The sequence below is a fragment of the Peromyscus leucopus genome, chromosome 6, assembly GCF_004664715.2.
Source record: "Peromyscus leucopus breed LL Stock chromosome 6, UCI_PerLeu_2.1, whole genome shotgun sequence".
NCBI lineage: Eukaryota > Metazoa > Chordata > Mammalia > Rodentia > Cricetidae > Peromyscus > Peromyscus leucopus.
In genome coordinates this window covers 59368762-59380749 of record NC_051068.1, presented here as the reverse complement: position 1 = coordinate 59380749, position 11988 = coordinate 59368762, and the positions used below count along the sequence as shown (strand labels likewise).

The following is an 11988-nucleotide window of genomic DNA, read 5'->3' as shown; positions in this document are numbered from 1 at the left end:
TAGCCACAGAAGCCAAATCTATTTCAGTTTTCAGCTTTGCTGTTCTGAGTGTGACGTGGCTGTGACATCTGTGCATCACTGAGCTTTTCTCTTGGAGTTTGATTTTCAACAGTGTACTCATGGAGGTGAATCTCTTTTGTCCTTGATAATTTTCTGCTTGGTGTTTTCTGGAGTCTGGAGACCTGTTCTTTGTTATGGGCCCTTAATCTTAAAAAAAAAAATTAGCTCTTACTTTTATGCTATTTTAAAATGAGTTTTTTTCTGCAAAGATCTCTCTTTTCCTTGTGGGTCTAATTATGTGTGTATGGTACTGATTGTGGCCCAGGACATATGGATCAGTTTCAGGGTAAGTTAAGTTCTTTCAGGTAGATCAATTTCTACTGGCCTATCTTCAAGTTCACCTATTTCTTCTTTGGAAGAGTTGAGTTTACTCATGGACATTTGTGAGTACTCATTAATTCTTTAGAAAGATTTATTTTATATGTGTGTGTTGCCTGTATGCATGTAAGTGGACCATGTGTGTGCAGAGCCTATGGAGGCAAGAAGAGGGCATTGGATCCCATCTATAGGGACTATAATTAGGGATGGTTATGAATCCCCATGTGGGTGCTGGGAACTGAACCTGAGTCCTCTTCAAGATCAACAAGTGCTATTAACCACTAAGGTATCTCTCCAACCCATGTCCTATCCCTCCTTTAAATTTTTCTACAATTCTCACTTGATCACCTCTTACTTTTTTTGTCTCTGATTAAATTTCTCAATTGATCTTGTATGTTGATTACTGTGTCCACTAGGATCTGGACTACATGACTAATAGCTATTTGTAAATTCAGTAAGTGTGCCGTATCTGATTGATTTTGATAGTTGTTAAGCTTCTTGGGTGATATATACAATTTGTTCTGGAAATGGTATACCTTCCTAGCTACTAGACCTTTATATGAGTGTAGAATTTGGACAAAACTTTAAGCCTGTCTTTATGATTGAGCTCAGTGCCCCCTTTGAATTCTTACAGTGATATCTCATATTTAGAAAAGGGATTGACTTCCTTACCACATCCGTGTCTTTGTGTCTTCAGCCTTAGGTGTTTTCTCCTAAGTTATTCAGCAGAGAATATCATTGTGAATACTACTGTTACCTAAAGCTGGTTTGCTTATTTGTTGTATTTTTTTTCTGAGGATATGTGAACAAAGGTTTGTTTATCTTAGCTAGGACATCGAAGACAGACCAAGGCATTGATTCCACTCAGATTATTTTGATAATCCAGTGAGTTTATTGGGCTGTAAGCAGAAGGAGCAAAGGAGAAGTAATTTATGGTGAATCACTGAAAGTCCCTACTCTGTCACCCATAATGAGTGGTGACATCATAAAAGCTGTATCACAGACTCTTACCTTCAGTTAACATTCCATCTCCTACATTCTCCAGTACCTCACATATGCAGCTTGGTGGCTAGAGGGAGAAATGCCTAAGATCCCAGGTGAGAGTCCCCTAGCACCCCCTTCCTTTAACTAGGGGGTGTTAACAGTCTATTGCCATCACTACAGACCTACCTCTCACTGAATTGTTCTGCTTGCTTCGTTGTCATGAACTAAAGAGACTAAACATTCCTTAGGTTATCATAGCAACCTGTACTCAGTGATGGCCAACAGCCATGTCATGCCCAAAGGAAATCTCTTTCCATCAACATCATGTTGGTGAAGAGATATGATGGTGTGTTTTAGTGTAGGCAGGCACCACATTTCTGGCGGTCAGATGAGGCCCTCCTAGTTCTTCTGACCCTTTCCTGGCTGTTTAATCCTACCATGTACTCCTGTTCCCTCTTCAGGAGTCAGTTTTCTTCCCTCACCAGCCCTTCTAAGGATGAAAGTGTTTGTGTCCCTCCCTGCCATATGCTACTTCTCTAACTGAAACCTTAGAAGAGGACTCAAATGTGTAGCAGGAATCTTAAAAGGTCTTACTAATTAAATCAAAACTGAGGCCAGTTATTGGGGTGAACACTGGAAGATCAGAGAGACAGAACAAGCCACAGCTAACCTCACCTGACCAACTTCTCAGCTGGCCTTGTTTCCTCAGACTGGAAGCCTCATCCCAATGACTCTCAGCTGAACTGCTGCTCGAAAGCCTGAAGCTTAACCAGCTAAAAGCTTAACCAGCCAAATGCTTCCAGTTTCTCATCCTCACACCTTATATAGCTTTCTGCTTTCTGCCTCACTCCCTGGGATTAAAGGTTCGCTTTCTGGGATTAAAGGCGTGAGTTGCCATGCTTGGCTGTATCCTTGAACAGATGGATTTCTGCCTCTGGAATGCTAGGATTAAAGGTGTGTGCTACCACTGCCTATCCTCTATGTTTAATATTGTGGCTGTTCTGTCTCTGACCCCAGATAAGTTTGTTAGGGTGCACAATATTTCGGAAAACACAATACCATCTCACAAATGCTTCTTGCTCCTTAGCCTTCCTGCAGGGGGATTGCTCTCCTGTTCTTGGGTTTCTACTTAAATGAGCATTTTCTTCTCGCTCCACAGTACTTTTTTGAGAACCTGGGGGCTGTAATATTTTTGAAACCCTCATGAATTCTGAATTTCTCTGCCAGCCAATACAGAATCTTCATCATATTCTCAGCTTAAGTCAGCTGGCTGCTGCTTGTTGGGGTATCTCCTGAGAAAGAGCTCAGTCCTTTCTCTCCTCACAGGCTCTTTCTTCTGATTAGTTTGGCTCTGCAGCCCCAGTTCCCTGAGTGTAAGTCGACTCATCAATTTGAACTTATTCCAACACCTATTTTGTTCTAGTAGTGGGAGGGATGTTCTTTCTTGCTCTCTGCAGTCTGGTTAGAACTCCAGAAATCTTTAGTGAGATATTTTGCATTCTTCTTATGATAATGTCTTCAAAAATTTGATGTGTCTGTTTTTGTTCCCAGCAATATTTCAGCTTGGGTTAGTTTTGTTTCTAGTGCTGGACAGCCAGGGGTTGTTAATTTCTTCAAATATGGGCTGGTGCAGCCCTAAACAGACAGTCGCTGAATAGTGTGCACATTGTGGTCAAGATACGCATAGTGTCTTAGATTTGAGGGGCTGCTGTCATGAAATAACCATGAGATGGTGGCTTATAACCCAGTGAATACTGATATATCACAGTCCTATGGGCTGGAAGTCAGAGACAAAAGCACCCACAGTCTTGGTGTCTAGACAGGGCTATTCCATGTGTACAATGTCTTTTCACCCCATCCTCAAAGCGGGATACAAACTCCCTCAGGCTCCTTCATAACACTTATTCTCAAAGGGCCTTGAGGCCTTTACTCTCAATACCTAGTTGTATTTCAGATAGCCCCATTCCTAAAACCATCACCTTGGGGGTTAGAGTCTCAGTGTTTAAGTGGCATGGTTGGGGGAGGGACCACAAACAAGCATTCGGATGACAGCATGCAGATATTATTGGGCTGTTTCATGAGGAATACAAAATTTTAAATTGGTTATTTTTGGATGGTTTTCATTATTGTCCTTAGTGTGTTCTGTGTGCCCATTTGATCTCAACACAGAAGAAAACCAATGTTTTGTCAACCCAAATGAATATATTAACTACTTGTTTAAATGGCCAAAGATATTGGTACTGTCACTGTACAGAGCTCAGAGGAAAACTCATTATTTTAATAGAACATTTTCTAGCATACATTTGTTGCTTCATCCAAAACCTGGCTTACTGTATTAAATGTTATTTTTAAATGATATATAAACATTTCAGTTTTTTTCACACTGAGGCCTTGCTATTATTCCAACTCAAAATAACAATACTGTTTTTAATCCAACAGAAGGCAGTTGTGGTATATTCCGAATAATTTCATTTTCTTGAAGAGCAATGCACTCCAAATCCCTTTAACAAAGTCATCACTTTTGATTTATATTTGATTTACAAGCAGATATTTGAATCCCTAGTAAAATGGAAGTGTATCTATTGATAGGACCTATCATCGCAAACAAGTAAGGCTGTTTTTACCGCTTATTTGTTTCATTAAAATCATTATTTCCCAGATAAAGTATGTTCTTCTGGCATATTTATTTATGTGACATTTATAACTCTGATCTCAAAACTTATTTAGTTGTAATCAGTCTCTTTTCATTAACTTCATGCACTATACTGTGGTCGGCCTTCATCTGTTAGAGTATGAGACACATTCTGATTAAGACAAACAGTAATAGGAAATCAGTTGTTCTAACCCCCTTCTCTTCACTCTTCAATCCAAAGGTTCTTTTTTTTTTTCCAGAGCTGAAGACTGAACCCAGGGCCTTGTGCTTGCTAGGCAAGTGCTCTACCACTGAGCTAAATCCCCAAACCCAATCCATAGGTTCTGAATTTCCCTTTTAAAATGACTGATGTTATATTTATTGCTTTTTATATTTGTGCTGATTCTAAAAGGATGGGGGCATGTATGTTTCCTTCACAAATAACCCTGATGCAACTAGTTGGTGTTTTTTTTTTTTTTTTTTTTTTTTTTTAGTTTTTCGAGACAGAGTTTCTCTGTGTAGCTTTGCGCCTTTCCTTGCCTCTGCCTCCCGAGTGCTGGGACTAAAGTTGTGTGCCACCACCGCCCGGCACAACTAGTTGTTAGTGCTTGGCTTTCTGAGATGGTCAGAAAGGCCTAGCATAAGCCTGGCATAAAGAAAACAATAGTGGTTATAATTTTCACACCAATGTTCATCTCCCCAATAAACAGCTTGCAACTATATTATATAGCAAGTCAATCAGAGCCAATCTGCAGGAAAAGCTTAGATTGCTTTTTTGAAACAGCAGTTTGTGTGATCTATTATGACTAAGGGTTTCACATTTTTTTATATTATTTTTTTTTTCATTTATTTTACCTCCCCACCACAGTTTCCCCTCCCTGTTCTCCTCCTGGCCCTTACCATCCACTGCTCTGTCCCTTACCATCCACTGCTCTGTTTCTATTCTGAAAGGGGCAGGCCTCCATGGGTGTTAACAAAGCATGGCAAATCAAGTTGAGGTAGGACTAAGCTCCTCCTTTTGTATTAAGGCTGGGAGAAGCAACCCAGTATGCAAAATAGGTTCCCAAAAGCCAGCCAAAGTTTTAGGGACAAACCCTGATCCAACTGTTAGGAGTCCCAAAGATAGACCAAGTTACACAACAGTCACACATATGTAGAGGACCTAGGGCCGTCTCATGTGGGTTCCCTGGCTGTGCGTTCAGAGTCTGTGAGTTCCTATGAGTCAGGTTAGTTGTTTCTGTGAGTTCCCTTGTGATGACCTTGCTTGAAGATCTTTCTCATGTTCTCAGCCTAATATTCACACCTATACCTAAGTAAGCTTTCTGGTTATGGTATTTTATAGTTTGGTGCATGTCTGATTGGAGTAGGTATACTAAATGAATAGGAGTTCCATCAAAACTCCTGGAAGTTTCATTTGAAACCAAGCAAATCACAAAGTAGAATGTTAGCTATGGGGAAAAATGAGGCCACAAGATTTTTGTTGTTGTTCTTGTTTGTGTGTGTATTTGTTTGTTTTGTTTTATTTTGTTTTTAAGTAGGCAAAAAAAAGTACCATCTTCACATACTAGTGAGAATGAGGCGCTAGTTGACAGGAAGGAGGTAAGTGCAGTGTTGAAGGCCCAGCTGGAGATGGCCTGTGTAGTAACCACAGTAACAGCAGGATGATGGAGAATGTGGGTACAGACGAAGGGGGTGAGTAGGCAGGTGTAGCTGAGCAGTTCAGACTTTTTTTTTCTGATTGCTTCTATTTCCTTTGTGACTCAGCAACAAGGTCTTCAGCTAAAAGTAAAGGTGGGGGAGGTAGTTACTAAGGGTTAGAAAAAAAATTTAAGCATGAAATAAACATCTAAAATGAAGGAAAATAAAGAGACCAGGGACTGTTTTATAGTATTACAGACCCTTAGTAGTGAAGCCCATGTCCAAATAAACTTTGAGTCCTGTAAACTCATACATCTCTCTCAAGTACATCTGTAGCTCTTCATTTCCCCTCTTTCCCTAACTCAGACTATCCTCAGCTCTCCACTGAACTGCCAACTTGGCTTTTTGATTGGCTTCTGCAGTTCTACTCTTGCTGGTCTCCAATCCATTAAAGGGCCAGTGATTGGGAAATTACCATGTAGAAAATTCTCTGAGTTGCAATCTTTTAAAAAAAAATGTACTTAATCATTACAAACCTTCTAAGAAGGAACTGTTGCCTGATTTTTAAGATGAAGGAACCCAGACTGGGCTATTTTAGCTTTTCTGGTTACATAGTTGATATGTGAGCTGGATTGTCTCCAAAGCATACGGCAGCAGCCACTCAAAAGTGCTGCTCATGGATTCCCTGACCGGGTTTCCCCGCTTAGGCTAAGATAAATGTACCCATTCATATTTAGACAGTACTTTAACTTGTATAATGTACCCAATTCATTAAAAATAAGTTGCTTTGTAACTACATATTTTGAGACTGTAATATTTTCAGAAGAATTATATATTCCTCTTAGCAAAAGTAGCATTTCAAATTTATGTGTAATAGGATACATCTATTATCTCTATATTTGTTTTTATGATGAATAATTTACCCTAGAAATTAAATAAAAGCCAGAAAGCCATTAGTGTCAATGAATTTTATTCATTATCCCAGTATAAAACAAAAAATAAAGGAGAAAAGTATTTTATGTTTTAGACAAATGATAACAATGCTAAAGTTTGAAGTTATATATTTTATAGAAAAATCTATGTTTCTTCAGCATACTTTTGCATTACTGGTTCATTACAAACTAGTGGGTTTTTTTTCAGCCCTCCATCTGCCTGTCAGCTAACGCAAGAGAACATTAAAGTACAGGCCTACAAATTTATAGTCTTAAATTGCCCAAAGGGATGGAATCCACCCCATTTGATTAACTTGGAAATTACCCATTTTAAATGCATTTTGAAGACCAAGGTGTAACTAAATCCCAAGTCATAGATAGCTGTTGGTGGTCCAGAAGCATGCTCCTGGGAGTGTGTCCTCTTGTCACAGAACCACTTATTGTGAGGGACTGGAACCCCCACTAATTACTCTAGCAGTAATAGTCAGAAACTGTGCAATCTACACTGCTCTCACCCTTAGCCTTTATTGCATTATTTTTTAGTAAAGTGAATGGTGATTAAGCTGGGTCACATTGCAGAGCTGAACAGCTCAGGGATTGCAAACCATTTAAAACTCATTGTTGGGAGCAGCGGTAAGTGAACACTTGAAAACACTGGGTTTGCTTTAGATCCACTTGGGGGTTCTGGAAGTCGCATGGGTATTGAATTAGCCCTAATGGTGGGTCTTGGCTAAGGAACCTCAGTCCATATTTCCCAAGTGGTTAATTTTGCTCTTACACAGTCATTTCATGAGTGCTGATTGCCTGATTTCCTACTCACAAAGGCCATACTGAGTGCTGAGGCTTCCTCTCTGCTCTCACACATTACTCATAAATTTATGAGGATTTCTTGGCAGGCCATTGCTTCAAATTTGAAAGGGAGGCACCATGGTTCCTATTAAGTGCAACATTTCAAGAAAAGATGTGAGAAATGTTCTGGGCAGGATTTTTGATGTCCTGTGCCAGACTGATCACAAGTCACAGCCTTGGGTTCTTGGTGCCAAGGAAAAATATTTTTCTCCAAAATGGGAGCCTTCAATGATCTTTAATAGCCTTACTAATAAACATGATTTGTGAAGTCTGAATGCAAGAGTCCAGATTTCCTACTGCTTAAGCCCCCTGAGTTATGAGGGAGCCATTGGGATGAGTGATGGCACTTTATGATCATCTAAACTCTCTCTATTGGTTGCCACACTTCCTAGTACAGATGTCCTAACTATCAGGAGATGCAAAGCAATCAAAAGGCAAATTGTTTATATTCAAAACAGGTGTTTTTGAAAACCCTCTCATATTGTAGCCAAAGCCCTTCAATCCTTCCTAATTGCCTTTCACAGTAAGGAGGCAAAGTCACTTGCTCATGGCACTCACTGTGTATTGCTACTGGTGTGGGAGAGGAGAGAGAAAAGGGGAGAAGGGAGGGAGAGAGAAGACAGGGGGAGTGTGTGTGGTGTGCTCGTTTGCTTGTTTCTTGTGGTGCCATACATAACCTGAGCTCAATCCCCAGGAATCTACCTGGTGGAACCAAACACACACACACACACACACACACACACACACACACACACACACACACACACACACTGAATGTTCTAAAAGGTTTTAAAGAAAGGAAGGAGGGACAAAAAAGACAGAAAATTCCATCAAATCTGGAGATTTCTAAATCAACAGATCTGCAATGTACAGCCACTTAAACACCACCTTCTGGAGAGATGTTTGGCGTCTTTAATTTCGACGTGTTGCCCTTGGCTATCACCAAGGACTGATATTTCAATGACCATAGTTCTTTGCAACACATGCTAGCCTATTCACAAGCTGTTGCTTCCTCCTACACAGCAGGTTCCCAGAAGGCAAAATTCAAAATAATTTTTCAGAAAAACCAAGAACTTCTGTTGAATTAATGAATAAACATGTCAGATTAGCCCCAGGGACATGATGCCTTGGCTCGGTCATCCTAGAGTACATCTCTTAAGAGTTCAGCTCTACTAAGTGATGTAGACAACTAATGTATGCCTTGCCCTTCTGAACAATCTCTTGAAACTTAAAAGAATCTTCTAGATGGGGCTGAAGTGGCATTCTTTTTCTTTGGGTTTTGAAATGGTGGCTTTGAACTCACTGTGTTGCTATGTATTCAGGAATGGCCTGGAACTTAGAGCAATTGCCTTACTTCAGCCTCCCAAGTGTTGGGATCAAAGGAGCATGCCACCATGGCTGACTTTGAGGTACCGTATTACCACATTTGGACTAATCTATAGCATTTTCTTGGCAGTGGATTTGTATAATACTGAGATGCCTCTCAGGATAGACTTTGATGACCCAGTGCTTACTTTTTACATGATATTCTCTAAAAAATGGAGCTATTGGATTGGTTTGTACAGTTGGAACCCAGAGCCCACGGTGGCCATCTGGATGCTTGGAAGTTAAAGAAACTGTTAAGTGTGGAGTCTACTATGCTGGAATCCTTGGAGAAAGAGGGATCAATGATGCAGGCTCAGTCGGAGGCTAAAGGCCCTGGTGTGAGTCCATGTTGAAAAGCTCAGGAAGCTGGCATGTCCATGGGTGATTGTAGCAGCAGTAGCAAGGCAGCTCAGATAGAGTGGAGCTCTGTGTGCCCCATCCTGGATGGCACTGCAATATTTAGGGTGATTTTATCTTCTTAGTTACTGTCTCACATATCAGTCCTCTCCAGAAGATCCTCATACACCATACAAGGATATTCTCTATAACTCCTTTAAGCACTTTGCAGTCTGGTGGTGTTGGCATTCAATAGACAACATCACTTGTGTTTGGATAATTCTTATACTCTGCCTATCTGATTGACAGAGAAATTCTAAAAGGATTTGCTAAGGGTTCAGCTGTCTATTCACAAGCTCTGTTTCTATGAACATCTCAAAGACAAGATTCAGTTAGTCTGTAAGGAGACCTATCATGAAACTGGTATTTTAAAAGTGTATTTAAAATTTGTGTCATTATTTGTCAGGGGAAATATGAATAAAACTATATATAATGAGATATCACATCATGCTTGTTAGGGTGATTATTTTTCAAATAGAAAAAATTAACAATTGTTGGTGAGGATGAGTAGAAATTGGAGTCGCTATAGCAACTGTATGGAGATTCCCCAAGAAATTAAGGGTAGAATTGCTTACAACTCAGCAACATCATTCCGAGTTTTTATCCAAGAGGAATGAAGTCAAAATTTCAAATTTGGGACCAAGTTACAAACCTAGAGAAACAATTAGCTTCTGTTTCAAATGACTATTCTAACTGTATAGAAGTTTATTGAGATGTATAGATGTGTGGGTCTGTTTAATTATGGGGTGAGTGTGTGTGCATGTGTGCGTTAATTTTTATAATAAACTTTATAAAAATAAAATAAGGAGACAAAGAAATTTTTTAAAAAATGTTGTATTTGAACAAAGCCTTTTATTACTAACATCCAACCTGTCCTTCTCATCATTCCTGGCACTTACTATATGTTTAAGACACTTTGATCCATGTGTGGGACACAAATAGAGAATAAAATAGAGAAGGAGAAACATTACATGTTTTTCTGGTATGTGGAATCTAGACTTTTTAAAAAAAATGTTTTATGTGAAAGCAGAGGGGAGACTGTTTCAGGGTATCAAAAGAAATCAGTGGGAGGTAGGAGGTAATAAGGAACAAATATGAGCGAAGTACAATGATATATGATATATATATATATATGGGTTAAATCTTCCAGTTATAGAAAAATGAATCAAATGTGTGAATTCTAGCTCATATGGAGTATCTAATATAGTCAGATCTATAGATTTACATTTGAAACTAAAAACAAGATAAAGGAGTTACTAAAAACAACTACATATGATCTACAAGAATGGCTGTATTCACTCTATCATTCAGGAGACACACTAAACAATTTATTATTTATACTAAGCTACGAAGGATTTGAGTGGCTGGTGGCAACATGAGGCTTTCCCAGGAGAGATGAAGTCACGGAAGGAGCCAAGGATGCTGAGAACTTTCTGTGAAGGAGATACAAGTGAGGAGTAAAGAATGCCTGCAAGTCTGTGTTTGTCCATCCTTCTGAAGTTGGGAGAATTTACATAGAACCCATTCAATTTCTTAGTGTTTTTACATTAGGAAAATGAAGCTTTATCCAAGATTTTTGAAGCCACTCATGTTTAAATCAATAGCAATTTTTTTTCAGAAGATTAATGTATTTGTTAAGCTGATAAGAATAGACACTACACTTGACCTTAGCAAAGAGACAAGGCACTGTTATTTATCTGTTTTCAAACAATAATATGAAAGTGGTCCTGTGAGAACCTGGGCCGATGAGCTGGACTGCTATGTCCTTCTCAACTTTACTTTGCAACATAGCATTGGCACTGCTAAGTTAGTTCCAATGGATAGCATTGAATACTTCTTGGTGAGTGAATGAATGAATGAATGAATGGATGAATGAATATATGAATTGATGAGTTAACAGAGGAAATATTAAAAACTTAAGTCTGGAGAAACTTTTGAATCCTAAAATTGTAGGATCAACTGTGAAGAAAAATACCCAAAGATGTCCTTTAAGATGTCGTAAGAGCAGCTTCATTGAAATCATATTATACTGTAACTCTTAAGTTTAGTGAGAATGGCTGCTTCATTATTTATTATTACTCCTACTCTTGCCCTCCAATCAATCAATAATCAATCAAACAATTAATCCCCTAGCAGGTGTTGTGTAAAAGCCTCAGGCTCTCGATGAGCTACTTTTCATTTATCTCAGTTTCCCAGATCCAGCAGTCATCATAAAATCAGCAGTATGACTGAGCAGCCTACCTTTATTCTCTAGTCCTGGGGGATGGAAAATCAAGGTCAGGGTGCTGGCATGATATGAAGTTGGACAGTTACTGAAAGAAAAGTGCACCCTAAACATACTCTTGAGTTCCATAAGCATTTTGACCCAAATGTTAATTTATGTCTTTAACATGATAACTTAATGGTTAATTAGATATTGGAGTGAATTTTTCTGTTTACTGAACAGAAAATATTCTCAATATGAAATAGAAAACTAAATTTTGACTCAGAGTACTATGTAATTTATTCCCTTATGCTTTCCACATGGGAGAGTTTCATTAATTATTTGTCATTTTTCTGCTATAATTATGGAATAAATGGGGAAATCATGTTGGAAGGGTAGACTTTGGGAAGGATAATTAATAACCCACAGAAATATCCCTGGCTGGGCTTCTTTAGGGTACAAACTTTTCCACTCACACTGGAGTTTATGTATCAGGACATGAATTGACCCCACGGCCCACTTCTTTGTGACCATTGGTGCATGATTATAGAAAACACTGTTTCTGTGATGTCAGAGTGGGCTGTAACTCCTACAGCCCCATTTCCACAACC

At 39.1% G+C, this 11988-nt stretch overlaps 1 long non-coding RNA gene across 1 annotated transcript; it reads left to right on the top strand.

Annotated features, from left to right (window-relative positions):
* The first annotated feature begins 509 nt into the window (after positions 1 to 509).
* On the top strand, positions 510 to 10740 carry LOC114700499. The gene is made up of 2 exons (XR_003735698.1): positions 510 to 1475; positions 10486 to 10740. It is a non-coding gene; the product is annotated as an uncharacterized LOC114700499 (long non-coding RNA).
* The last annotated feature ends 1248 nt before the right edge of the window (positions 10741 to 11988 follow it).